The sequence below is a fragment of the Macrobrachium nipponense genome, chromosome 39 (assembly GCF_015104395.2).
Source record: "Macrobrachium nipponense isolate FS-2020 chromosome 39, ASM1510439v2, whole genome shotgun sequence".
NCBI classification, from domain to species: Eukaryota; Metazoa; Arthropoda; class Malacostraca; order Decapoda; family Palaemonidae; genus Macrobrachium; species Macrobrachium nipponense.
In genome coordinates, this window is record NC_061099.1 from 59,554,053 (window position 1) to 59,580,988 (window position 26,936).

Consider the following 26,936-nt stretch of genomic DNA (forward strand, 5'->3'; position numbering starts at 1 on the left):
CAGTATAAAAGACTTTCAAGTGAAAGGGCAAAAAAGAAGGCATCATACTTTAAAACTAATCACTACCTTGGGAAAATTCACTAAATAAAATGATATTGTTATGATACAATAAAGTTTTATACATACTTACCTGGCAGATATATACATAGCTATTACTCCGTCGTCTGACAGAATTCGAAATTCGCGGCAACACGCGGCAGGTAGGTCAGGTGATCTACCCCCCCGCCGCTGGGTGGCGGGAATAAGGACCATACCCGTTTTCTAATTCATAATTTTTCTTCCAGCTGTCTCCTGAGGGGAGGCTGGGAGGGCCATTTAATTGTATATATCTGCCAGGTAAGTATGTATAAAACTTTATTGTATCATAACAATATCATTTTTATACATTCAACTTACCCGTCAGATATATACATAGCTGATTCACACCATTGGTGGAGGGTAAAAGACAGCTATTACTGAATATACAGGTAAACAACATACGTTGTAGGTAATAAATAAATAAAACCAACCTTGGTTCCCTATGTGTTTAGACGAAGGGTCGACTTCCTAGCTATTGCTAGTAGTCTGCTTCGTCTCAAGAGCCTCAGCGAGGATGTACCTATGGCTAAGAGTTCTTGTAGATCTGGTCAATGGGGTCTTATCCACTTACTTGACAGAATCTAGTGGTCATTTGTCAATGGGGTCTTATCCACTTACATGACAATACACCAATGCCTATTGGCATACTTTAAGGAGCACAACACCGATCCCGATCACCTGATCCTAACACGAGGGTTTGTGCTTAATTTGAAAAGAGCTATCCCCCAAACTCATTTCAAATAAACCCAGAAAATAATACCTTATGTTAAAAAAAAAAATTAAAAAAAAAAAATAATTCACTAGTTAAGGATCAGTGTCGTCCTCCCTATCCCAGCAACGCATCCGTGGACACTTATAATAAAGAGAGAAGGATCTCTCATAGGCCCACTTGATCTCCTTCGTGCAAAGAGGAGTCAACACAGAGTTGCATCTCCCGTTATTACAGCTAATATGTCTCTCACGACATATTGTTATGGAAAAGAACAAGAATTGTTAAAAGCCCGCACTTCAAGCGCTTTTAATTCTTAGCTGTTTGAAGGAATCGTCGAGTTACTCAAGAAGTGCTTTAGAGATTCCACTGTTCCAAAGAAGACCAGGGCTTTCTTTGAAATAGAACTCTTCTGAATGAAGCCCAGAGCCTGGCTTGCGCCTGGCTGGCGCTTCGCGCCTGCCTGGCTCCTCGCGCCAGTCTGGCGCCTCGCGCCTGGCTGGCGCCTCACGCCTGCCTGGCGTCTGCGACTGCCTGCCTGCCTCTGGCGTCTCGCGCCTGGCTGGCGTCTCGCGCCTGGCTGTTGCCTCGCGCTGCTGGCGTTTCACTTTGAGCTTATGGCCTCCGTAACAAGGGGAGGTAATTTAGTCAGCTACATCCAGTAGACGATAGGAAATCTAATAGTCCGAGAGACCAGTCTTCCTCGAGGAGGATCATACTTGATACTTCCGTTGCTAACGAGCACTCTTCCTACATGTTGAAGAGTTCTCTTGTTGCAAAATCTTCCCTATCCTTGTACGAAGGCAGGGAAAGAGCCTGGAAGTCAATAAGATTCTGAGCTGAAAATTGGGAGGAGATTCCTGATTTCTAGCTCTTTAAATATCTCTACGAACCTTCTGGGAAGTGGTTTTTTAAGCCCTCATCGTATTCCAAACTCTGTCAGCAAACGTTTAAACCTTATCTCCTTTTGTAGATGAGAATGTAAATACATTGCCTGGACAACGAATCCTTTATCTGAAAGCGTTGATCCAGGAATAAAAGGTTTTAGTTCTTTTGCCAAACATACCATGCTGGCAGGAACCCATTGCCTAGTCTTTCTAGAATTTGATTCCAGATTCCAAGCCCAAAATTTCACTTGTCATTTTGGTCCTTTAGTACCAAGAGAAACATTGATGAGGAGCAGTTCCCTCTTGTCAGAACACGGAATCTGAGGCCCAAATAGGATCCCATTGTAATTATAAGATCTCCTAGTCTTGTCGTATAGAGGTATTGTATAAGATCCCGAAGATCTTAATGCTCTGCTATCTCCAATTCCCTTTATAGAGACAGAGTATATAGCCTTTTACTGCGTTCTTTGATAGCAGAAATATACCAAGGTGATTCTTCCCTCTGAAAGGGAAGAAAAAACCGCTATGGGGTGGTTCACAGAGGTATCGGAAAGAGGACAGTTCCTCATTCCCATCTCGCACGATCTGCAGTAATCATATATCTTATCATGACTACTGTCATTACCTTGAAATATCCTCTCATTCATGTCCACTTCTGGTCAGTCTGCACGCAGACAGACTCAGAGTGGAGAGGTTGTTAAGGTCCATTAAAAATAGATGCTGAAAGAATATTCAGACTGTCTTGGAAAAGACTTCAAAAAACTTTGCTGGGAGAAGAACGTGACCTCTGTGAATCCAACCTCTCTAAGTCTAAAATGAGGCATAATATATCCTCTCTTTCTTTGACGCTCTTTGTCTTACATTCTGTAAAGAGTTTATATTGTAGGGGAAAAAAAGACTAAACTTTTATTCCCCTTTCTATAAAATAAAGATGGCGTAAATTGCTACCTCTCTCTCATATTCTTTCTTCCCTTCCTTGTGCCTGGGCAACGAGAGAACGGAAAATTCTATCATCGTTCTTCAGCAAACAACAAATTTAATTATTATCCTATTCTCCTAATAAATGATCCAGGATCGAGGAGAATCATTCAAAGATTCCTATCTAGGACAATCAGGCCGTAATGTACGGTTCAGATACTTGAAAGAGGTCTCTCACCCCAATACTGAGAGCTCCTACAAGTCTTTTCCAGTACAAAACATTACAAGGTCTCCCTTGTTATATGTTTTACATAGGAGTAGGATAATATAACATCCTGTTAATAACAATGAAAGAGGAAAAAGAGGAGCTGCATTGTTTCAAGGGACTAGCCCCAAAAACGTGCAATAAAAAAAAAAAAAAAAAAAGAAAAAAAAAGGGGTTGCCAAGGTCTTTCTAAAACCTGCACCCAGATTAACTTATGAGTCCGATATATTTTCTATCACTTGTCCTCATAAGGTTGAGGAAAACGAGAGACTTCTAACGATATTGGTTCTCTTCACCTGTAAAGGACTATAAAGCAGAAGAACCCACTTATCCTGACACGAAACTACGTTCGCCTGTGCGATTCTAGAATAATTGTCAGTAGAGGGTGATCTGGCAAAGAAAGTTTCTCCCAAAACAAACTCCTTTTGCCAGGAAAGAAGTCGCTCACGCGACCACTATATCACCTGACATGAGAAGTCTGTTCTTGTTAGAGACTTCCGCAATTTCAGTTTTATCCTGACAAGGGCCACGGCCGCCTGTGCGATAACTTGTGTCCCTGTCAGGAAAAAAACTGATCTTGTGTCAGTTCTCAAAGAGGAAAACTCTTGGAAAGTCTATCTCCAAATACTGAGAAATTGGAGATCCTGATGTCTTGCGCTTGGTTGGCGCCTCGCTCCTGGGTGAGGCGTCACGCTTCTGGCTGGCGTCGTTGCGCCTTGGCAAGCGTCCTCGCCGTTTACCCTGGGCCCTCTCCTCCTGGGAGGAGTCACGCCTCTGGTTGACGTCACGCGCCTTGGAGCGTCCATCGCGCCTTGCCCATCGCGCCTCTCTCCTGAGAGGCGTCCCGCTTCTAGTTGAACGTCTCGCGCCTGGGGGGGGGGGGGGTCGAATCGTCCTGGCGCTTGCCATCGCGCCCTGCTCCTGGGAGGCGTTACATGCTTCTGGCTGGCGTCAAACCGCTTTGGAGCTTCCTGGCGCTTTGCCACTGGGCGGACTCTCTCCTGAGAGGTGGTTTCACGCTTCTTGTTGACGTCTCGCGCCTCGTAGGCGTCCATGGCGCTTGCCTCGCACCTACGCTTCCCTGGGAGGCGTCATGCTTCTGGCTGGCGGTCAACCCGCTTTGGCAGCGTCCCCATGACGCTTGCCCTGGCGGATCTCTTCCTGAGAGGGCGTCCTGCTTCTTGTTGACGTTTCTCGGCGGCCTTCGGTAGCGTCCTGGCGCTTGTGCCTGGCGCCCTCGCTCCTGGGAGGCGTCCTGCCTTGCTTTGGTTTGGCGTCACGCGCCCTCTAGCGTCCTCGCTTAATTCTTCCGTTCCCCTCCCCCCCCCCCCCCCCCCCCCCACCCCCCCCCCCCCCCCCCCCCCCCCCCCTTCTTTTTTGCGTGAATAAGAAATATTTTTAAATACGGTTTGTGTCGTTTCTCGAATAAGGACTTAACCATATGCGTTAGTTCTTGAAGTGGAAACTCTTATTACATCTCTCTTCTCACTAAGTATGTACTCTAATAATACGTATTGCTTTCCGTAAGTATTAGTGCGTGAATAATAAGGGTTAATGTTCTCTGCATTAGAATGCCCTTTTAAGTCATGTTATCTAGCGGTAAACAGCATTGAAAGGTTTGTAATATCTTTCGTATTGAAAGCTTCCACTAACAAAAGGACAGACAATATTTTATTTATGATTAGCTTCATGTATTCCCTCAATCCGAGGCTGAGACCGCACGATTTGTAGGGAAGAAAATACGGTTTCTGTTATCCCATTCCGCAGGAAGAGCGAGCTGTAAACCAGACCGCTCACTTACCTGAGAACAACCATCGGTACCTGACCGCTGGTCTCTCTTCTCAATTCAAAGCGAACGCAGTCTTCGAAAGCCGACCTGGCCTTCCCTTTCCAAGAGTTGCCAGTTAACTCCATTTGTAATAAAGGAATCTATTAAAATTTTTATCGGAGTCTTTCAGGAAGTTTTTATATAAGCAATAATAAGCGAAACGAGATTTCCGAACAAGTCCTAGGAAACTAAATAGGTGTCGTCTAAACAATCCTTTTAAACAATTTCTTCCTAGGAAAGTCCTAGAAGGGTACTGGTAATTCATGGAAACCTCTTCTAACACGAAGAAAAATGTTTCTATCCTACTCTCAATTCACCAATAAAGATATGCTTCTCCGATCACTTCTCGAAGACACGAAAGCATCATATAACTCATACTCTAGCGTAACAGAATACTCTATAATACTGTTACATTAAGGTAAACCGTATTAATTTAGGAAATTTTGTAAGGATTTCAGTTGACCATTATAGCATAATTTCTGGTACGTGAATATGCCATGCCATACCGTAGCCTAAGGCGATTTGTCCTAAGCATGGTAGGAGCTAGAAGCTTAAAAGTCATACATATATGCTTTATCACTCAACGAGATCCATATAATTCATTCGATTGACAAATAATCTAAATCATTCTAATCAGAATAGATCTATATCTAAAAAATGCACCGATGGGGAATCTTATGTGAAATAACAAATTCATACCCATGGGATAGCGTTCTCGTCTAGTTGCGAAAAAAAAAAAAAAAAAAAAATTCGAACAATGACTTTATCACAAATGTTATCGAATGATCTCTAATATTAGAAGGCGCTAAATCGTCGCCTGATTCGAAAGGTGGATCGATTAAAGTCATTCTCATTTTGAATAATTACTACCAGAAGGCAATTATACGAGGATCTTCGTCAAATTCATTCATTCGAAGTTCTCCTATCCATCATGGAACATGTAGGCATAAAAAGGGAGAGAAAACACTGTTTTAGGATGCCTTTCCAATGGCTATCCCTGGCAGTCTGGGACGCTCTACAGAACCTGCCGAGGGGACGCCTGACCGGTGGGGATTCTCTGAAACCTCCTTACGGTTTTCGACATTCCTTCTCCTCTGGGCTTGTGAGCTTGGAAGAGGTCTAGACCTGAGAGCGAGACAGAGCCGATCAGACGCACCCTCCATTGTAATGGGGGAACACTATATTCACTTCTTACGTTCTAAGAGTTCGCATTCGAACTATATCCAAAGTCTACAATTTGCAAATATGATATTGTAGATTCTGCGGAGTAAGAAGGTGATGAGGATGCAACAACTACTAGTACTGTTACTACTATAATTGCTCGTGAACACAAGAGCTAATAAAGCTTCTAAAGGATAGTTACTTTTCTGACTTCCCTAACTAGGAAGAAAGATATACATTTCTCAATCAAACTAACACTTATTTGTATTAACGAATAATATTCCCTTTTCATGAAAGTATAAGTAATTCACTTTCGTGAAAGTGCATGAGTGTCTACCGAAAACTTCGGTATTAGTTACACGTCACTAATCTTCGAAATTTTCGAAGTTAATATTATCAAAAAGTTAACAAAAGCGTATGCCGAACCAAAGATCCATTACTTCCCTGTAAAAGTTAGCCCAGACGATCGATGGCGATGAAACACGAAAATCCATCAGGAGGAACCGCAAACGTTGTTTACATTCCAGCGACAGAAAAATTATGAATTAGAAAACGGGTATGGTTCCTATTCCCGCCACCCAGCGGCGGGGGGGTAGATCACCTGACCTACCTGCCGCGTGTGCCGCGAATTTCGAATTTCTGTCGGACGACGGAGTAATAGCTATGTATATATCTGACGGGTAAGTTGAATGTATAAAAATATAAATTTTCATTATAAAATTTTTTATTTAGATACTCACCTACTGTTAAAGACAGCTCATATCTCCGCTACAATAGGTGAGTTAGCATTCAAACAATAGATCAAGTGGCTGCCCGGATGACTGTCTAGTACACCTCTTCTTCACCAGATGTGTTTTGAATGTTTTAGCTCTTGTCATAATTCTCCTTGACAGCCCACTAATTTGTGGGGAGGCTGAGTGGGGTGTACTTTAACAGTAAGCAAGCACCCAAATAATAAATTTTATTATGAAAATTTATATTATTTTGGGATGAATCTGACCTACAGTTAAAGATAGCTGATTCCCACATTGAGAAGAGGATGGTGGGTAGTGTAGCTAGATAATATCGACTCAGCCAATCGACGTAAAGGTTTCTGCATGAAACCCAAATTATTCTTACCTGATCTGGAATCCTTTCTGGATCTTACTGCCACCAGATGTTGGACTCCCTTCAAGTAGCAAGGCTCTCACACCGAGAAACTAGCATTCTTTGACAAAGATGTTCTAGGTTTCTAAAACCACATAACAAAAGGTCAACTTTACTTCTTCCAGGCTTAACCTTTTGACAAAGACATTCTAGGTTTGCTATAACCACAAAACATAAGGTTAACTTTGCCTCCTACAAGCTTAACCTTTGACAATAACAATCTAAGTTTTCTAAAAACACATAACAAAAGGTTAACTTTGCCTATTCCAGGCTTAACCTTTGACAAGAAAGTTCTAGATTTTCTAAAATCACACCATAAAAGGATAACTCTGCTTCTTCCAGGCTTATTGCAGTTCTAGAAAAACTTTGCCCTAACGTCATTCTCAGGTCTAAGCAAAAAGATAAAATAGCATTCCCATTTACAACAACCTTACGGAGAGTGCTTGCAATAAATTAACTTTTTCAACTACCAACAGTGCTAACTAAAAGAGAATTTCATAGTAAATACTTCAATGGAACTCATTCCAGAGGCTAAAAAGGATCTGCAGATGAAATGTAGGGCTGCTTCTAAATCCCAGAGAGATTGACACTGAGTTCAAGGGGCTTCAATCTTGACTGATCTCAAAACCTTAAGGTACTGATCAACAAGCCAAGACCTAAGTGCACATGATGCACCACTGAGGAAAGTAAGGAATGATAACCTTGAAAGAAGACAGTGAAAAACTCTTACTATACCTAAGAAAGCAGAGATACTTGTTGTCTACAGGGGTACAGGCACTGGAAATTCCTCTAGGATGGCACCCTGAGCAATATACAAACCAGTGCATCTGATACAGGCCACAGTTGTTTTCCACCCTCAGGATAGAATCCATGATACAAGAATACCTTGAAAATCCCCTTATTGGGATGAGATGGTTGAGCATATCCAAGTGGTTAAGTGAGAGATCTGAAAGTTAATAGAAAAGAATGGGATTTGGTAGTTGGAGTCAATTTCTCCTGAATGGAAGAATAGTAGTACAAGGGACATCTACCGGGAGAGCTAGTAAGTCCAAAATATTAGTTGCTCTGAGGCTACTACTAGGGCTCTACAGGAGTTACTGAGCAATTCTTGTACTAATTGAAATTTTTCCAATACTTTCCTTAATACCTGTCCACATTAGGAAACACTGTTTGCAAACAGTTTGCGAACAGCTTAGAAACTGTTTGCAAGTAATGTTTCCTGTCCAGACCTCAGTTGTCGTCAGGATGCGTGTTGGTGCAGTAGCCTGTATTTTATGAGGCAGTTTTACTGCACTTGAGGAGGGATAAGAGAAAGAAAAAAAGATGGTTGAGGAAGTTTTTAGAAAAAGGATTGTCACACACATGTATGAACATACATATTTGTACATATGTACCCATATAGTATAGGTGCATGTATATATAAATAAAGTTATACTAGATATGCACACCTACATATGTACATGTATATATATATACACACACACACACACACACACACACACACACACACACACACACACACCACACACACACACACACACACACACACACACACACACACACACACACATATATATATATATATATATATATATATATATATATATATATATATATATATATATATATATACGTATATATATATATATATATATATATATATATATATATATGCATATATACATTCATATACACACAGAAACAAAATTTTTTCCATTTTAGATGGGAAACAAATATATAGTAAAATGTGTTTGCAAACAGTTTGTACACTTTGTTTCTGAACTGTGCAAATGGTTTTCCAAACAGTTTTGCAAGCTTTGTTTCCAAACAATGTTTCCTATGTGGACTAGCCTTTAGACTTATAAAGGAGAAAAGCATATGAGTCTGAATCAGGCCAACTTGAAGAAACACATCCACTGCTCAAGCCTGAGGAACCTCAAAGGTGTAGTAGTAGACTGGTCATTCCTGTTCATTCACATGCCACTAAGTCTACGTTTGAGCACTCCTCTAATTCCACAGCGGCTGCAGGACTTGAGAATGTGATGACCAATCTGTAGGTAGTTTTGTCCTACCTGAATCCTCAATCGCCAAAAATATTGTCCTTCAGCAGAATGAAATATCAAACTAATATCATACAGTATTTTACATTTCACTCAAAGAAGCAATCTTTCCACTCTGACAAGTTTCTGATTAGGGATAAACCTTCTAGGAATCTTCAATGGTCTTTCCACCACCCTGACATCTCATAAGGTTTTATATACAGGCAGTCCCCAGTTATCAGTGGGGTTCCATACTTGGTTGGGTGCTGATAGGTGAAAAGCGCCAATAACCGAAACTTGTACATTTATGGCGGTTATGGCTCAAAGTTTTGGTTAATGGTGTTAACAACCAGTTAATGGAGCCTCTGTAACAATAACTGAAACTCTGTGTGCTATCATAAATCGCCAATTTTATGGCGCTAGAGAAGCGTCATATAACCAGATCGCCATTAACCGAGTCCCCTGTTAACTACACAGTGGTCCCCCTGTATTCGTGAGGGATGCATACCAGACCCCCCAATGAATAGTTAGAATCCGCGAATAGTTGGAACCCCAATAAAAATTCTGAAAACAGCCTATTTTGTTAGTTAAAACTCAAGAAAAACCCACTAAAAATTCATAAAAAAACTGGAATTTCTGGATATTGCTCATAGAAGAATGCCGCAAATAGGCGAGCTTTCGCGAATAATGCGGGGAAACGTTCCCGAGAGAAATCTGCGAATGTGTAGTCCAGGAATCCGGAGAACACGAATACAGTGGGTCCACTGTATAGTATATAAGGCAGTCTCCGTTACATGGACTTGGTTGATGGGCTTGTCTTTCGGTTGTTGGCACCATAAACGACATTAATCGGCCCCCCCCGGATAACCAGGGACTGCCTGTACTTACTGAGTAGTTAGATAGCTGTAGTTTCCACTCATACAGCAGCTAAAATTCAACATTTTGCCAGTAGCGCTTCAATATACGTAGTTTGTGTAAGCAGCAGCCCGTCTCCACTAACAGAATACTGGAACAACTTACCACACAATCCTCATTCGTTTTATGCCTAATGTTCATCAGAGTGGAGGAGGTTGGGCTCTGATTCTGCACCTACTTGACAGGTATACAGTTAACCCCTACTATTCGTGGAGTCATGTATTCGTGGATTTCTCTATGAACCTTCTATACCCATCGTTCACAGGAAATTCACATATTTGCGGTATTTTCGTGAGAAATATCCACAAATTACTGAATTTTCATATCAAATTTCATGATTAAATGCACTTTTTGTGACAAAACTTAAAAAAACCAGTTTAAGCATTTTTAGTGGGTTATTTCATTTAAGCATTTTTAGTGGGTTATTTCATTTAAGCATTTTTAGTGGGTTATTTCTCGAGTTTGAAATATCAAAATAGGCCGTATTAAGCATTTTCATAAAGGTTCTAAGTATTCGTGGATTCTAGCTATTCATGGGTGGGTCTGGTACGTATCCCCCCTCAAATACGGGGGTCTACTGTATAAATAAAACTTTATTTTATTATAAAAATTAAGTTTATATATGAAACTTACCAAGTACTTATACAGATTAATCCCAAATTAATAGGATGTGGGATACATGGACATAGTATTCTACTCCAAAAAATTAAGTCATGCAACAAATTTTAAATAGAAAAGTTGCTAGCATTGAATACAAAGCTTATTGTACCATTATGAGTTAAGAGAGCTTGCAGTTTAAACTGCAATTTAACCTGTAGTAGTGGCATGGCGGTAGAGCCAAGGGTCGCCTCCACTCAAGTGGGAGCTTTGCAACAACGGATTACTCCAATGGTTATCAAAGCATTAGTGGAAGTTATGCTACCTAAGGAGTTACCAGATAGCTTAGCAAAACTTTAAAAGTGCCAAAAAAAAAAACAGAAATGTTATATACACTGAAATATTTAGCACTACAACCCATCCATAAAGAGTGGTGGGCGCTGCATGTACTTTGTACCTCATGGCCCCTAAAGCTCAAGACCTCATAAAGGTGAGGAGATAGGAGAACAACCTATGCTTCTTCTTGCCATACCATGCCAGTCCCTATCCTCTGACACTGCAGAATTTAAAAACACTGCTAAGCTGGTGCCAGTCTGGAGTTGGTGCCAGGCAAGATATGGGAGCTCATGGGTTGGTATTAATAGTACAGGTGCCAGACAGTAGCTGGCGCTAGGCGAGCTGGGCACCCGCTGAACTGCTAGGAGTTTGCGGATGCCATAATCTTTAAAGTTGGTGCCAGACTGTAGCTGGTGCCAAGTGAGCTGAGCAACCAGGGAGCCCAAAACTCTGGGTGCTAAGGGCCAGACTTGAACCTGGCACCAAGCAAGCTGGGTATCAGGCGAGCTGGCAACTCAAGGCAACAGACTACAGCTGACCCCAGTCTGGACATGGCACCAGGTAAGCCAAGGTAGCTCATGGAGAGGTATAATAATTGCTAATACCAAACTGTAACTGGCAGTAGGTGAGCTGGGCACCAGGAGAACTGGATGGTAGTTGAGCTGTTGGGAGTTTATAGAGCTGTAAGCTCAAAAGTTGGCGCCAAGCGAACCCTAAGTTCTGGGCGCCAAAGTAGCTAGACACCTGAGGTTCTGGAAACTTTATAGCTGGCAACAGACTGCAGCTGGCTCCATCAGGCATGTGAGCCTGAAACCTACATAAGCAGAGGCTACTCTGTTGTTCTTAGCTTTCACTAAAAGAGGGCAAAGTTGTTTTCTTGTCTGAATGTAGCAGATAAAATCTCTTAAGGAAGGACAAAACGATCTTGGTCAGATGGCGAGGGGGTTCTTGACCAACCATCAAAGGATAAGAAGGCCCTCTTGATTATCAAATCCAGGTCAGGTAAGTACCTAAAAAACAACTCTAATGGAACAGAGCTCTCAATCCTTCCCTTCAGGGTTGATGAGCGCTCCTGGATGCTTGAAGTCTGCGCTGGCAACAAGCTGCAACTGGTGTCATGCAAGCTGGATGCCAAGCAGGTTAGGAATTCGGAGCTGGATGGAGTTTCTGTAAGCCAAGAGTGTCCGTTCAGCTCCAAGGGAGAAAGAATGGATCCAGATCTTGGATGGATCCTCGTTCTTAGCTAAAACAAAGGAAAACAAAGAAAACACATCTCTTACTCTTAGCTGGGTAAATAAAAGGACCTGGGTCATTGAAAAGATCAAATCCAGTTCTCTGCGCTTAACCAGAGATAAGCATAAACTGGTCCCTCTTGAAAAAAAATGTCCAAAGAATAAAATGAGACATGAGTCTGAGATACCAGCTTTTGGAAGACAGTCTCTAAATTTAGTAGACAGTGGAGGAGGTTGACTTCTAAACCTTGTAAAAGCCTCTGCAACACTTCAAGAAGATTTTTCGAAAGACAACCCTCCAAACAGTTGGTCACCTGTCTGGGTAGGATTGAACCACCCTTAGAGATATCTCCGAAGCTAGGTTCACTGAGAAAACATGGCATGAAGGACAGTTCTTAGAATGTCCACCAACAACCATAGCAGGTTCTGAATCTATTAAATGTGTCAGAACAGACTAAGAGAGTAACTGGAAGTTGAGTCTGAGACTGTTTAGCGTCTACTCAATCATGTAGAAGGGCATAAGGCGAGGAGCACCAAGGAGTACCGTCTGTAGCATGATGTCTGTTGCACGTGCCATGACTGGAGTAAGGCAAAGGTTCCTAGAAGAGGCCAATAGATCCAAGGTTGGTTTGCTTCATACAACAATCAGATCCCAACAACCAGGGGATTGAAAGGTCATGATGGGAGGGACATGCTACTGATGGCCCAGTAAGTCCTATGAAATTTATTGTCTGCTATATGGTGTAGAGGGAACAATGAATCCAGCTTCTCTATTTAAACAGGTGTTAGGAACGAGGTCTTATCTAAATAGACTACCATAGCCTAGATGTGAGGTAGGTCAAGCAGTACTAGAGCCATAAGAGAAAGGGTTTTCACTCTCCAAAGCATAAGTGAAGATTCCACTCTTCTTGGGAACAGAGTCCCTAACATCTTCTCAGTTCCTCAACTGGACTCCTTGACCTAGATCTGAGTTGCTGAAATGATGACTAGAACTAAGCTCAGCAGAAGTCAGTCAATCAGTCAACATTTAAAAACTGGAGTTATACCCTGACAAAAGGGAAAGACAAATGCAGAAAGAGCTAGGAATTGGGAGAGGGCCTGTAGTGTTACAGAGGAGTTTTGAAAACACAGACTCCCGATTGGGGAGCTCTGTCCCTAAAGACAGAACAACAAAAACTCTGGAGTTTGGATGGGGATCTGAAAGCAAACCCCCTGCATATTCAAGCTCATATACAAATGTCTTGGAGAATGGGTGAAAGAACAGTCTGGATTGTCTCCTTCTTGACCTTCATTTCTGTCAAAAACCTAGGGTTCCAAAAATCTTGACAAAAGGCCTAGAGCTGTTTAGACACTAGGAGGGAAGACAAAATACACTTGTCTTGCTCCTTTAAACAAAAGCCCAGTTCCAATCCTGAAACAGAAAAACTTTTTTGCGTGACTAGAGAAGAAACACAAGAGGAGACATCCCAAAAAAGTTCAACAGCTCAGACACAGATGGTCTTGTCTGGGGTTGACTTGGTCCCTGTTCAATCAGAACTGGTGCACAAGGTAGAACAGGTGCCGGGCCAGACAGGATCTTGCACCGGAAGCCTGACTGTTGGCGCCAAAAAAAAATGGGTGGGCCCACCACTGTTCACTTTGTTTGGTTTATTCTTGTGTAGAGGCCAAGCTAATCTTTCAATTTTAGTATATGTACTGCCCATGCGATAACTGTACATCCCTCCACAGGGATCACTCGTCTCTCGAGCCCCAGTACGTTTTAAATAAAGGGCTTTCTTTTAAAATAAATTTTCCTATACTCAGGTGGTAATTGATAGTCTTGGTTCTTATACTATATTTTCCTTACCTTCAGGTGGAATTGTATGTCTTGGTTTCTTATACATATTTCTTCAGGCGTAATTGTAGTCTTAGTTCACAATGTCCAAATGCTCTCTCACCTTCCTTACAATTAGATATACAGTGGTACTTCGTTTGTCGAACGTTTCTTATGTTGAACTCCGTTTTTCGGAAGCAATTTTCGAGAAAATTTTGTATTATTTGTTGAACAAATGCTCGTACTTTGAACTGACTGATTATCTACTTTATACTTTTATTCGACGGCCTACTGGGTCTTACACGTTAAACTGTATTAAAAAAAATTCTTCATTTTCAATATATAGTTTAATGATAACCATATTTGACAAAATAAATAAAAATATAAAGCCTTTAATATAAAATTTAACTTTTATTATAACATTTAGCATAAAAGATGTATAAAATCGTACATAACCATGGTGACATCACGCCCCGCTGACTTGAGACTAAACGAGGGAGCATTGATATGTTGAAGAGAGAAGGAGAAGAGAGAGTTTAAATATTACTGTGAGAGAGTTTAAATATTACTGTATGTATGTAAAAGCAATAACAATTCACATAAAAAAGGGAATTTCCCAATAAATTTAACAATGATTAAATATGAAAACAATCAAATGCAATACAGAAAAAAAAGATAAAAAAAAATCTTAATTGAGCCAGTGTTCGGTGCGCCAAGTGAGATAGTCTCGTTGAACAATATTAAGAAAATAGAAAATGAAAGAACAAAGCTTTTCACAATAAAATTTAGCATAAACGATTAACAAAATCATTCGTCATTGCGGTAATACACAGCTATTTTGAGGTAGATGGAGGGGCGTTTATATTTTTGAGAAATATATAATGAATGAATAGAGATAGTAAAATCTTTACTATAATATGTACATAAAAGCAGTACCAATTCACATAAAAAAAAAATATTATTTCATAATAAATTTAACATAATGATAAAACATGAAAACAATCAAATGCAATACAGTAAAAATGATATTGTTAAGATACAATAAAGTTTGTTCATACTACCTGGCAGATATATATAGCTAAAGTGTATTCTCTGAAGTCCGACAGAATTTCTAAAACTTACGACACACGAGTAGGGGAGTTGGGTGGTTAGTACCCATTCCCGCCGCTGGGAGGCGGGTATCAGGAACCATTCCCATTTTCTATCAGATTTCTATCTCCACTGTCTCCTGAGGAGAGGTGGGTGGGTACTAAAAATATATATATCTGCCAGGTAAGTATGAACAAACTTTATTGTATCTTAACAATATCATTTTGTTCATGAAAATGATATTGTTATGATACAATAAAGTTTCATACATACTTACCTGGCAGATATATACATAGCTATCGACTCCGTCGTCCCCGACAGAAATTCAAATTTCGCGGCACTCGCTACAGGTAGGTCAGGTGATCTACCGCCCTGCTCTGGGTGGCAGGACTAGGAACTATTCCCGTTTTCTAATCAGATTCTCTCTTCCACCTGTCTCCTGCGGGGAGGCTGGGTGGGTCTTCAATTGTATATATCTGCCAGGTAAGTATGTATGAAACTTTATTGTATCATAACAATATCATTTTCATACATTCAACTTACCTGTCAGATATATACATAGCTGATTGACACCCTTTGGTGGAGGGCAAGAGACAGCTAACTTAACTGACTAGACAGGTAAACAACATATGTTGTAGGTATAAATAAACCTTAGTTCCTACCTTATTAGATGGAAGACTTCGTGGCTACTGCCCAGGAGTCTGCTTCATCTCAAGAGCCTTAGCGAGATAGTGATCTGTGGCCAAGAGTTCTTGTGGATCTGTCGATGGGGTCTCATCCACTTACTCAACAGAACCTAACTGGCATTTGTCAATGGGAGCACATCCGCTTATATGACAACACGCCTTTATTTAAGGAGCACACAACCGATCCCGATCACCCGAACCTAACCCCCGTGTTAGTTCTAAGATTGCCAAGAGCTATCCCCAAACTCTTAGCAAACAACCACAAATTCAATAACCACACATACAATAATACAAAAAAAAAAATATTCTTTTTTGTACCCCTCTAAAAGTCAGCTGTCACTCGATCTCCTAGTGAAGAGAAGTGAAGGTCGCCTGTGCGACACCTGACACTTCCATGCACAGGAAACTCAAGAACACATCCAACAAGAGGGTTACAATAATAATTAAGGATCGGTGCTAGCTCCCTTACCCAGAACCGTCTGTGCTGACACAAACGGACCTAGAGAAAAACATTTCTCATACGTAACTCGCACGTCTTTTAAATAATGAGATGCAAACACAGAGTTGCATCTCCAATAAGTTGCATCCAAAATGTTTTTAAGTGACATATTTCTTTGGAACGCCACAGAGGTTGCGATTGCCCTAACTTCGTGGGCTCTCACTCTTAAAAGATTAAAAGAATCATCTGGACAATTCTTATGAGCTTCCGTAATAACACTTCTAACAGAAGGCTAAGGCGTTCTTGGACATTGCTCTCTTGGGGTCTTTTACTGAGCACCAAAGACCTTTTTGCAAACCCCCCAACTGCTTCTCCTGTCCAGATAGAATTTAAGAGCTCTAACTGGGCAAAAGGGATCTTTCTGCCTCTCTGCCCACTAAACTAGAAAGTCCTTTTACCTCGAAGCTCCTGGGCCAGGGATTCGAAGGGTTTTTCGTTTTGTTTTTGGCAAGAAAGAGAGACTGGAATGAACAAATTGCAGAGTCTCCTTTGAAGCCGACTCGTGATTCAAGGGCGTGCAACTCCACTGACTCTTTTTGCCGTTGCAAGAGACATCAGAAACAAACACTTTCTAGTGATATTACGAAATGAAGCAGTGTGTGGTGGTTCGAATTCTTCGGAGGAATAGAAATTTAAGAACCACATCTAAGTTCCAGCTTGGAACCTTAGGTTCAAGTGACTTTTGATGTTTCGAAGGAACGAATGAGGTCGTGCAAATCCTTATCATTCGTTAGATCTAATCCCTTGTTTTCTAAAGACTGCTGAAAGCATACTCCTGTACCCCTTAATAGTCGGTACAGAGAGATGCGACTTTTCTCTAAGAAACAGAAGGAAATGCAATTTCGGTCACAGAGGTACTGAAGAGGACAGCTTCTTCGACCTGCACCAGCTTCTGAAAACTTCCCACTTCGATTGGTACACTCGCCTAGTAGATGATCTGCGGGCTCTAGCAATTGCGCTTGCTGCCTGGCGAGAAAAACCCTCTCGCTCTGACAAGTCTTTCGATAGTCGAAAGGCAGTCAGAGCAAGAGCGGGTAGATTTTGATGGTACCTCTCGAAGTGGGGTTGTTTGAGCAGATCTATTCTGTTTGGAAGAGATCTGGGGAAGTCCACTGTCCACTCATCACCTCTGTGAACCAAATTTGAGAGGCCAATACGGAGCATCAGAGTCATTTTGGTTCCTTCGGATGCCACGAATTTTCTGACTACTACCCCCAGTATCTTGAACGGGGAAAAGCGTAAACATCTAGCCCTGACCAGTCCAGGAGAAAGGCGTCTGTTGCATAAGCCCCTGGGATCTTCCACTAGGGCACAAAATGTGTCTATCCTTTTGGTTTTAGAGGAATGTGGCGAAAAGATCTATTTGAGGCTTCCCCCAAAGATACCAAAGCTCTGACAGACTTCTGAGTGGAGTGTCCATTCTGTGGGAAGGACCTGGAACCTCCTGCTCAGTCTGTCCGCTCTCACATTCCTCTCCCCTTGGACAAACCTCGTTAGAAGAACTACTTCCTTTGGTTTGCCCAAATCAACAGATCTCTTGCCAGCTCGTACAGAGCGAAAGAGTGAGTCCCTCCTTGTTTCTTGACATAAGCCAGAGCGGTCGTATTGTCTGAGTTATCTGTATGACCTTGCCTCTGACTATGTGTTCGAAGCTCTTTAGCGCAAGGTGAATTGCTAAAAGCTCCTTGCAATTATGTGCCATGACCCATGTTCTGCGACCAGGTGCTGACACTTCTTTGGATCCCAATGTTGCACCCCAGCCCGACTCCGAGGCGTCTGAAAACAATGTCAGGCTTGGGTTCCGTATTTGCAGGGATACTCCTTTGTTTTCTTTTAAGGGAATCAACCACCACTTTAAATGATATTTCCTCCGAGATTGGAAACGTGTCCGAGAGCTGTCCTGTCTTCCAACTCCAAACTTCTTCTCAGGAAGAAACTGAAGCGGACGGAAGATGTAGTCTTCCTAGGGAAAGAACTGTTCGAGCGAGGAAAGGGTCCCAGAAGGCTCAGCCATTCCCTCGCTGAAGTGCGCTCTTTCCCTAAGAAGTTCGATACTGTGGCACAGCCTTTCCTTATTCTCTCTTGAGAGGGAAAAACTCGAAAAACCCCGAGAATCCATCTGAATCCCCAGATAAACCACGTTCTGGCTGGGGATCATCTGAGACTTCTCGAGGTTCACGATCAATCCCAATGATTTTGTCAATTCCAGTGTTGTTGACAGGTCCTCCAAAACATGCTTTGAGACCTGGCTCTGATGAGCCAGTCGTCCAGGTACAGGGAGACGTTTATCCCTTTCAAATGTAAATGTCTTGATACATTTTTCATCACGTCCGTGAAGACTTGAGGAGCCATGGAAAGGCCGAAACACAGGGCCCTGAACTGATAGATTCTTCCCTCGAACATAAATCGAAGGTACTTCCTCGACGAACGGTGGATCAGGATGTGGAAATATGCGTCCTGAAGGTCTAGGGACGCCATCCAATCTCGACGCAGTGCTGCAAGGACTGAAGCAGACGTTTCCATGCTGAACTTCTGTTGTTTTACGAATTTGTTCAGCGCACTTACATCCAGTACCGGTCCTCCATCCCCCCGAGGCTTTTGCTACAAGAAACAAGCGATTGTAAAAACCCCGGGGAGCTGCAATCCAGCACCAGCTCTATTGCTCTTTTGTCCCACATCTGTTCCACCATCTGACGAAGAGTATCCATCAGAACAGGGTCCCTGTATCTGGCGGACAATTCCTCGGTGATGTTTGTCAAGGGAGGAATGTCCTTTAATGGGATGTAATAACCCTTCTTGATGATTGACATCGTCCAAGGATTCGATCCTATGTCTTCCCAGGCTTTCGCAAAGAAATGTAACTGGCTCCTACAGGTGTCTGGAGGACAGAATTCTCACTTTCCCTTCTTAAAGGGACGGAAGGAAGACCTGCCCCTTTTCTCGGTTGACTTCCTTCGGCGATAGATCTAGCTGGAAGGCCTCCTCGAAAGGGCTGCTGCTGAGCTGGACGAGCCACTTTCTTTTCCTCACGGCCACAGGCCTATTTTTCCTTGAGGATTGTCTAAGGAGGTCCTGGGTGGCCTTTTCAGTCAGTGAATGGGCAATATCCTTCACCAAATGCGAGGGAAAAAGATGTTCGAGAGAGGCGCAAACAATAAGGCGGATCTTTGCGAAGGAGAGACGGCCTTTCGTGAGGAAAGCACTGTGAACCGCCCTCTTCTTTAAAACAAAAACTCCTGCACCAAAGGGGAGCATACTTCCGCGATCCATCCTGACAGCCTTATCGATGCATGTGAGGATGCTATTTAGGGTTTCTGGGTCCAGTTGTTCCTTTTCATGAGACTTCTTGGCAAGAACCCCAAGGGACCAATCTAAGAAGTTAAAAACTTCTAAAGTGTGAAAAAGCCCTTTGAGGAGGTGGTCCGTTTCCGAAAGACCCCATGTTACTTTTGCTGAATTCAAGGCGTGTCTCGATGAGTCTACTAAACTCGGAGAAGTCTGATTCAGCTGAAACGGACAAGAGACAATCCCATATTTTCTCCCGTTTCGTACCAAATGCCTCTCCTCCCTGTAAGTTTAGCGGGAGGCATACAAAAGACCGTCCTTCCTAACTCCTTCTTCTTCTTGAACCAGGAGTCAAGAGATTGTAGCGCCCTCCTCATAGATATAGCAGGCTTCATTTTTAGGAAAGAGGAAGACTTGTGCGTTTTCGTGCTCGAAAACAGAGCATGGAGAAGGAGGAGCGGCTGGCGTTAAAGAGTCTCCATATTCTTCCTTCCAAGAGAAGGGACGAAAGAACTTTGTAATTAGAAAATCCTTCCTTCATTTCATCCTCCGAGGCATCTCTGAGTTCATAGGCTCGGAAGGAGAAGGCTCCCTTCTTTCTTCTGTTTCTTCCCTTACTCTCTTCCTTTCTGAAGAAGCACTCCTAATTGAAGAGGGGCTAAGAGTTACCCTCTCTTTGCTAAAAGATTGACGCTTGGATGACTCCTGTCGGATGTCAGGCTCTTCATGCAAGGAATGCGCCTGGTGTACAGCAGGAGTATCTCGCCTGGAAGGAGTAACGTGTTTGGAATACTCCTGGTGCTTGGCAGGCGCAAACGCGCTTCGAATACTCCTGGCTTCTGGTAGGCGCATCTTGTTCCGAATACTCCTGGCGCCTGGGAGGAGTATTAAGTTCAGAATACTCCTGGCGCCTGGGAGGAGTATAAGGTTCGGAATACTCCTGGCGCCTGGGAGGAGTATTAAGTTCAGAATACTCCTGGCGCCTGGGAGGAGTATAAAGTTCGGAATACTCCTGGCGCCTGGGAGGAGTATAGAGGTCCGAAGACTCCTGGCGCCTGGCAGGAGTACGTCGCTCCAAATACTCCTGATCCTTGGAATGCGTATGGTGTTTAGTAGGAGTATTGATCAAGGTAGGCGCTTTTCGTTTAACAAGCGCTCTACTCCTAACAGGATCTTCTTCTTCAGTTAACTCTTGGCGCTTGGTTGAAGATCTTGAACGTTGTACTGAATACTCTGGCTCTTTGCGCCTACTCGGAGCCTGGCTCCTGGCTGGAGCCACACTCTTGACAGGAGTAACTTCCTTTCTTACTTCTCTCCTGTCTAACGCACAAATCGCTCCCCCAGAGATGGCCGCTTGTGCGACAACTCCCCTGTAGGGTTCGTCGCGCCTGACAGGAGATCGGTATTTAGATCTTTTAATAGGAAGCCTATCATCCTTCTTACGAGTAGGCTCCTTATAAAGAACTCCTACCAACGAGGCTAATTGTTCCTGCATATTCATTAAAATTTTCTGGTTGAGGAATCTTTCGAATCAGGAGAGGGAGATCTGGAAGGACGCTCTAGGATCTCCTCCACCAAGAGTCTGAATGTTTTCTAGCCTCTTTATTACCGAAGGCGCTCCTTCTTCAGAGAAGCGCTCGGGACTAGAATTGAGCTCATGTTCTTTCATACTCCTCTTCAGCGGACGGGTGTTTTGAGTTTCGACTCCATCCTCTTCTCGGAGAGGAGAACTAGAAGACGAAAAGCACTCTCGAAGGACGCTTTTCCTATAGCGGTCCTTGGCAGTTTGTGATATGATAGATTCTGCCGAAGGGACGCCTGATCGTTGGGGATTCTCCACAACCCCCGTAACGGCTTTCGACTTCCTTCTCCTCCGGGCCAGGGAGCTTGGAAGAGGTCTAGGCCTGGGAGCGTCGCAGAGACGACCAGACGCCCCTCCACTACACTGGGGACACTAATATCACTAGCGAAACCACATTCACTTTCCTTACCTTCCAATGCTGCCATTTTTTCCTGCATTTTCTGAAGGGAAGCTCTGAGTTCCGCTATTTCCGAGCAGAACTAGAGGGATTAGCAATTTGTGAACGGGCTGAACAGAATGGGCATGATTATCAGAGGAAGAAGCTACAGAACTAGACAGTAAAATCATGAGATGTAGACATTCTGCGGTTTTGTAAGCCGCCTTCCTCTCTCTATCTTTCTCTAACTTCTTCAAGTAAGAAGTTAGATTCTTCCACTCTTGCGCACTCAATTTCTCACACTCGTTACACGTATTCTCAATCGAGCATTCAACCATTCTACAACCACTACATGTAGTGTGAGGATCTACCGAAGCTTTCGGAATCCTCACCTTACAGCCCTCATTCACACACACTCTGAAACTAACACTAGAGTCAGACATATTCACGAATTCCAAAAACCAAGTCCAAAAAACAGTCCACGATAGCGAATGCCAAACAACGATCCAAGTACGTCACCAAATATCAGCGAGAGATGATCAAAAGCGTTGTGAAAAAAGAATTCTAGTCAGGAGGAAGTAACAACAATGTTGATACCACCGGCGACAGAGAGAATCTGATTAGAAAACGGGAATAGTTCCTAGTCCTGCCACCCAGAGCAGGGCGGTAGATCACCTGACCTACCTGTAGCGAGTGCCGCGAAATTTGAATTTCTGTCGGGACGACGGAGTCGATAGCTATGTATATATCTGACAGGTAAGTTGAATGTATGAAACTTACCTGTCAGATATATATATAGCTGAATCCCACTTTTGGCGGTGGGAGAGACAGAAAAAGGATTTTAGGAAACATATAAATGTAGATGATTGACATCTTGGTTCCTTACCTTTAGCATAGCTGGACTTCGTGATTACTGTCACCCAAGCCTGCTCTGCTTCACTAGAGTTACCAACAAGGTAGTGACCTGTGTAGTTGGTGCGCTCTAGATGATCTGTCAACGGGGACGGGACCAACAATGTGACTAGACCATGACCATACTTCTGAGGGCACGAGGCAAAACCACCACCACCTAAGTTAGCCTAACAACAAACTCCCATATACCAAAGGCTAAAGGAAGGGATGACCGTACTCGGCAGCCGACCCTACAACCATAAACATACAAATATTAAAAACTAACCTACCCTTTTCTATGGGAAAGGATGAGTACTACCTCCTGCCCCCAAAATAGTGTTTGCGGCGACGTATGGCCCAAGAGAGTAACAGTTTTCATAGGTCGTTCTCACCTCCCGTAGGTAGTGCGAGGCGAACACTAAGTTACTCCTCCAAAAAGTAGCACTTAAAATGTCTTTAAGAGCCATGTTTTTCTGAAAGGCTATTGAGGTCGAAATAGCCCTTACTTCGTGGGCATTAACTTTTAGCAGCTTAAAGTCCCTGTCTTTGCAAGAAGAGTGCGCTTCTTTAATGGTGTTTCTTAAAAAGAATGCCAGTGCATTCTTGGACATGGCATGTTGGTCTCCTGACCGAACACCATAAGTTCTCCGCAGAACCTCGACAATCCTTCGTTCTACGAAGATACTCTCTAAGAGCCCTAACAGGACACAGGACTCTTTCTGGCTCTTGACCAATGATCTCTGCCATACCCTTGATCTCGAACGTTTTAGGCCACGGATTGGAAGGGTTTTAGTTTTTGGCCAGAAACGACATACCCAAAGAGCAGACCGCATTATGCCCTTTGAAGCCGACGTGTTTACTGATAGCCTGTATTTCGCTAACTCTCTTCGCCGTCGCCAGAGCGGTTAGGAATACAGTTTTCTTCGTCAAATCTCATAGAGACGAAGAGAAAAGAGGTTCAAAGCGATTTGACATTAAATATTTGAGGACCACATCCGGGTTCCACGAAGGTAACTTCGGTAGCGGCACCTTGGTCGTCTCAAAAGATCTCAATAGATCATGGAGATCCTTGTTATTAGCGAGGTCAAGAACCTCTATGGCGAAAAACTACAGATAAGACGCTCTGTAAGCCTTTAATGGTTGACACTGCAAGCTTCAAATCTTGTTTAAGATAAAGCAAGAAGTCGGCGATCTGGCTCACAGAGGTAGGTGTAGAGGAAACTCCTTTTCTCTTACACCAACTTCTAAAGGCTGCCCACTTCGATTGGTAAACCGCGATTGATGATGGTCTCCTCGCGGTGGCGATAGCTTTAGCCACTGATTTCGAAAAACCTCTCCCTCTGGCCAACTTTTGGATAGTCTGAACGCAGTCAGACTCAGAGCGGAGAGGTTTTTGTGGTACCTCTCGAAGTGGGGCTGTTTGAGTAGATCTCTCCTTAACGGGAAGATCTCGGATAATCCACCAGGTAGAACATCACCTCTGTGAACCAGATCGCTGCGGGCCAAAAGGGGGCGATTAAAGTCAACCTCGTCCCCTCCGATGCTGCGAATTTTCTCATCACCTCCCCCAGGATCTTGAAGGGGGGAGAAGCGTAGAGATCTAGGCCCGTCCAATCCCATAGAAGGGCGTCTACTGCTACTGCTCCCGGATCGAGAACCGGGGAGCAATACAGGGGAAGTCTCGCCGTCCTTGACGTTGCAAAGATTGCCACTAAGGGACATCCCCAAAGACCCCACAGCTCCTGGCATACGTCTTGATTGAGGGTCCACTCTGTCGGCAATAACTGTCCTTGTCGACTGAGGAGATCTGCCCGGACGTTCTCGACTCCGGCAATGAACCTTGTCAATATCGTGACTTCTCTCCTCCTTTGCCAAAGAAGAATCTCTTTTTTTCGCTAGAGCGAACAGGGAGCGAGAGTGTGTTCCTCCTTGTTTCTTCAAGTATGCCAGGGCTGTGGTGTTGTCCGAGTTGACTTGAACTACACGACGGGAGACTTTGTTCTGGAAGAACTGGAGCGCTAATTGAACCGCTGCCAGCTCTTTGAAGTTGATATGCCAGGTTACCTGTTCCCCTCTCCAGGTACCTGACACTTCCTCCCCCCCTAGAGTTGCTCCCCACCCCGTGGATGACGCGTCGGAGAACAACACTAGGTCGCGGTTCTGAAGCTTGAGGGATATGCCCTCTGACAGCTTCCACGGATCGAGCCACCATCTTAGATGGTTCTTCACCTCTTCCGAGATGCATAACTTCATGTCAAAGTTGTCCTTTTCTGTCCAGTTGTCCGACAGAAAGAACTGAAGAGGTCGGAGGTGTAGCCTCCCCAGGGAAATAAACTTCTCCAGCGAGGAAATGGTCCCCAGCAGACTCATCCATTCCCTCACCGAGCATGAATCCTTCCCTAGAAAGGCTGACACTTTTTCTATGCCTTGTTGCTGACATTCCTGGGACGGAAAAGCCCCGAAAAAGCCCACTGAATCCATCTGAATCCCCAAATACACGATGGACTGTGTTGGGGTCAGATGTGACTTTTTTCGAAGTTCACCAGAAGCCAATCCCCAGGACGCAGCTAAAGACAGGGTCGTTTGCAAGTCCTTCAGGCACCGGGTCTGCGAGGAGGCTCGTATGAGCCAGTCGTCCAGATAGAGCGAGATTCTGATGTTGGAAAGATGGAGCCACCTCCCCACGTTCTTCATTAAGATGGTGAAGATAAAAGGGGCCGTACTCAGTCCGAAACAAAGAGCCCTGAATTGAAAGACCTTCCCTTTCAGTACGAACCGAAGGTACTTCATCGATTGGGGATGTATCGGAACGTGAAAGTAGGCGTCCTGGAGGTCGATGATACCATCCAATCTCCAGGTCTTAAGGCCCCCAGAACTGACTGAGGTCTCCATCTTGAACCTCTGCTTTTCTATATAGAGGTTTAGACTTACTTATCCAAGACCGGCCAGCCACCCTCCCGATTGTTTCGGTACAAGAAGCATCTGTTGTAAAAATCCTGGCGTTTGCCAGGTCTAAAACCTGTTCCACTGCCCGTTTCTCGAGCATCTGCTCGAGCAGATCGAAAAGTATCTTCCGTTTTGTTTGAGGATACGATGGGGACAAGTCCCTGGGAGTGGAAGTCAACGGGGGCGGCTTTATGAAAGGGATCTTGTAACCCTTCTCTATGACGTCGAGAGACCAGGTGTCTGCCTCTCTTTCTCTCCAGGCTTCTGCAAACAACTGCAGCCTGGCTCCTACCGGTGGCTGAAGGCACGATCTCTCACTTCTTGCCCCTAGACTTGAAGGGGCTCTACCTCTAGGAAGGCTTCTTCCTTGAGGAGACGATCTAGCGGAAGTCCCTCCACGAAAGGGCTTCTGCTTTCTAAACGGTTTGGGCTCCTGAAGACGTTTGAAGGGCCCAGCCGACGTCTCGAAGACTGAGCCAACAGGTCTTGCGTGGCTTTCTCTTGAAGACTAACTGCCAGATCCTTCACCATAGCTTGGGGGAAGAGATAACTCGAGAAGGGAGCATACAAAAGTTCTGTCCTCTGTGCGGGAGAGACAGATTTAGCGGCAAAGTTGCAATAAAGCGACCTTTTCTTAAGCACCCCTGCTGAAAAATGAGAGGCTAACTCCTCTGAGCCATCCCTGACGGCCTTGTCCATGCATGACAATACACTGGACAGCTCCCCCAAGCTGATCGAGTCTGGCTTACGAGACTGGTTGTCTAAAGCTCCAAGACACCAGTCTAAGAAGTTGAAGACCTCTAAGGACCTAAACAGTCCCTTCAAAAGATGGTCCAGTTCGGAAGTCGTCCATGACACTTTAGCTGAGGCTAAAAGGGCCCTCCTTGAGGCATCAACCACGCTGGCGAAATCACCTTGAGCAGACGTAGGAACCTTCAATCCTAATTCCTCGCCTGTCTCATACCACATCCCTGCCTTACCGCTAAGTCTAGACGGAGGCAGGGCGAAAGTAGTCCTTCCCTTTGCTTTCCTAGACTCCATCCAGGCATTAACCTTCCGGAAAGCTCTTCTAGTAGACAACGACGTCTTCATTTTTCACGAACCCTGGAGTCTTGCTTGTCTTCGACGACGAAAACTGAGAGGAGAGAAGGAGGAGCAGCAGGCTGGAAAGTATCTCCAAACAAGAATCACGAAGTAGCCATGCCAAAACTTGGTAATCTGACGAAGCAGAAGTAGCAGGATGTTCTTCGTCAACCTCCTCAGAAGAACCGCTAAGTTCTCCTTCTTCCTTCCCCGAGTGCAAATCCGAAGGAAGAGGCACAAGTCCTTTCGCTCCAAGTCTCCTATCTGAACGATGACGAGAAGAAGAGGGTAACGGATCCTTAACAGTCACAGGATCAGGAATCACTTTAGAGGCGAACGTGAAGAAGAAATAAGACGTGGAATAGTGAGCCGTTTCCAGGCAAAGGACTCGGGAACAAACATCGAGTATAGCGAACTTCCACATTTCGAGCCAACAGAGCTCTTAACTACAACGTCTTAACGAGAGCTCCATCTGAAGCGTCAGCCAAAGACTCGGAACAACATCCGAGTGATAGCGAACTTCCCACATTCGCGTCCACAGAGCTCTTACTACACGTCTAACGAGCGTCCAATCT

At 43.8% G+C, this 26,936-nt stretch overlaps 1 pseudogene; it reads right to left on the bottom strand.

The window, feature by feature from the left end:
* The window catches only part of LOC135210368 (ATP-dependent zinc metalloprotease YME1L-like), a 365,863-nt pseudogene that overhangs the window by 99,494 nt on the left and 239,433 nt on the right, over window positions 1-26,936 (bottom strand).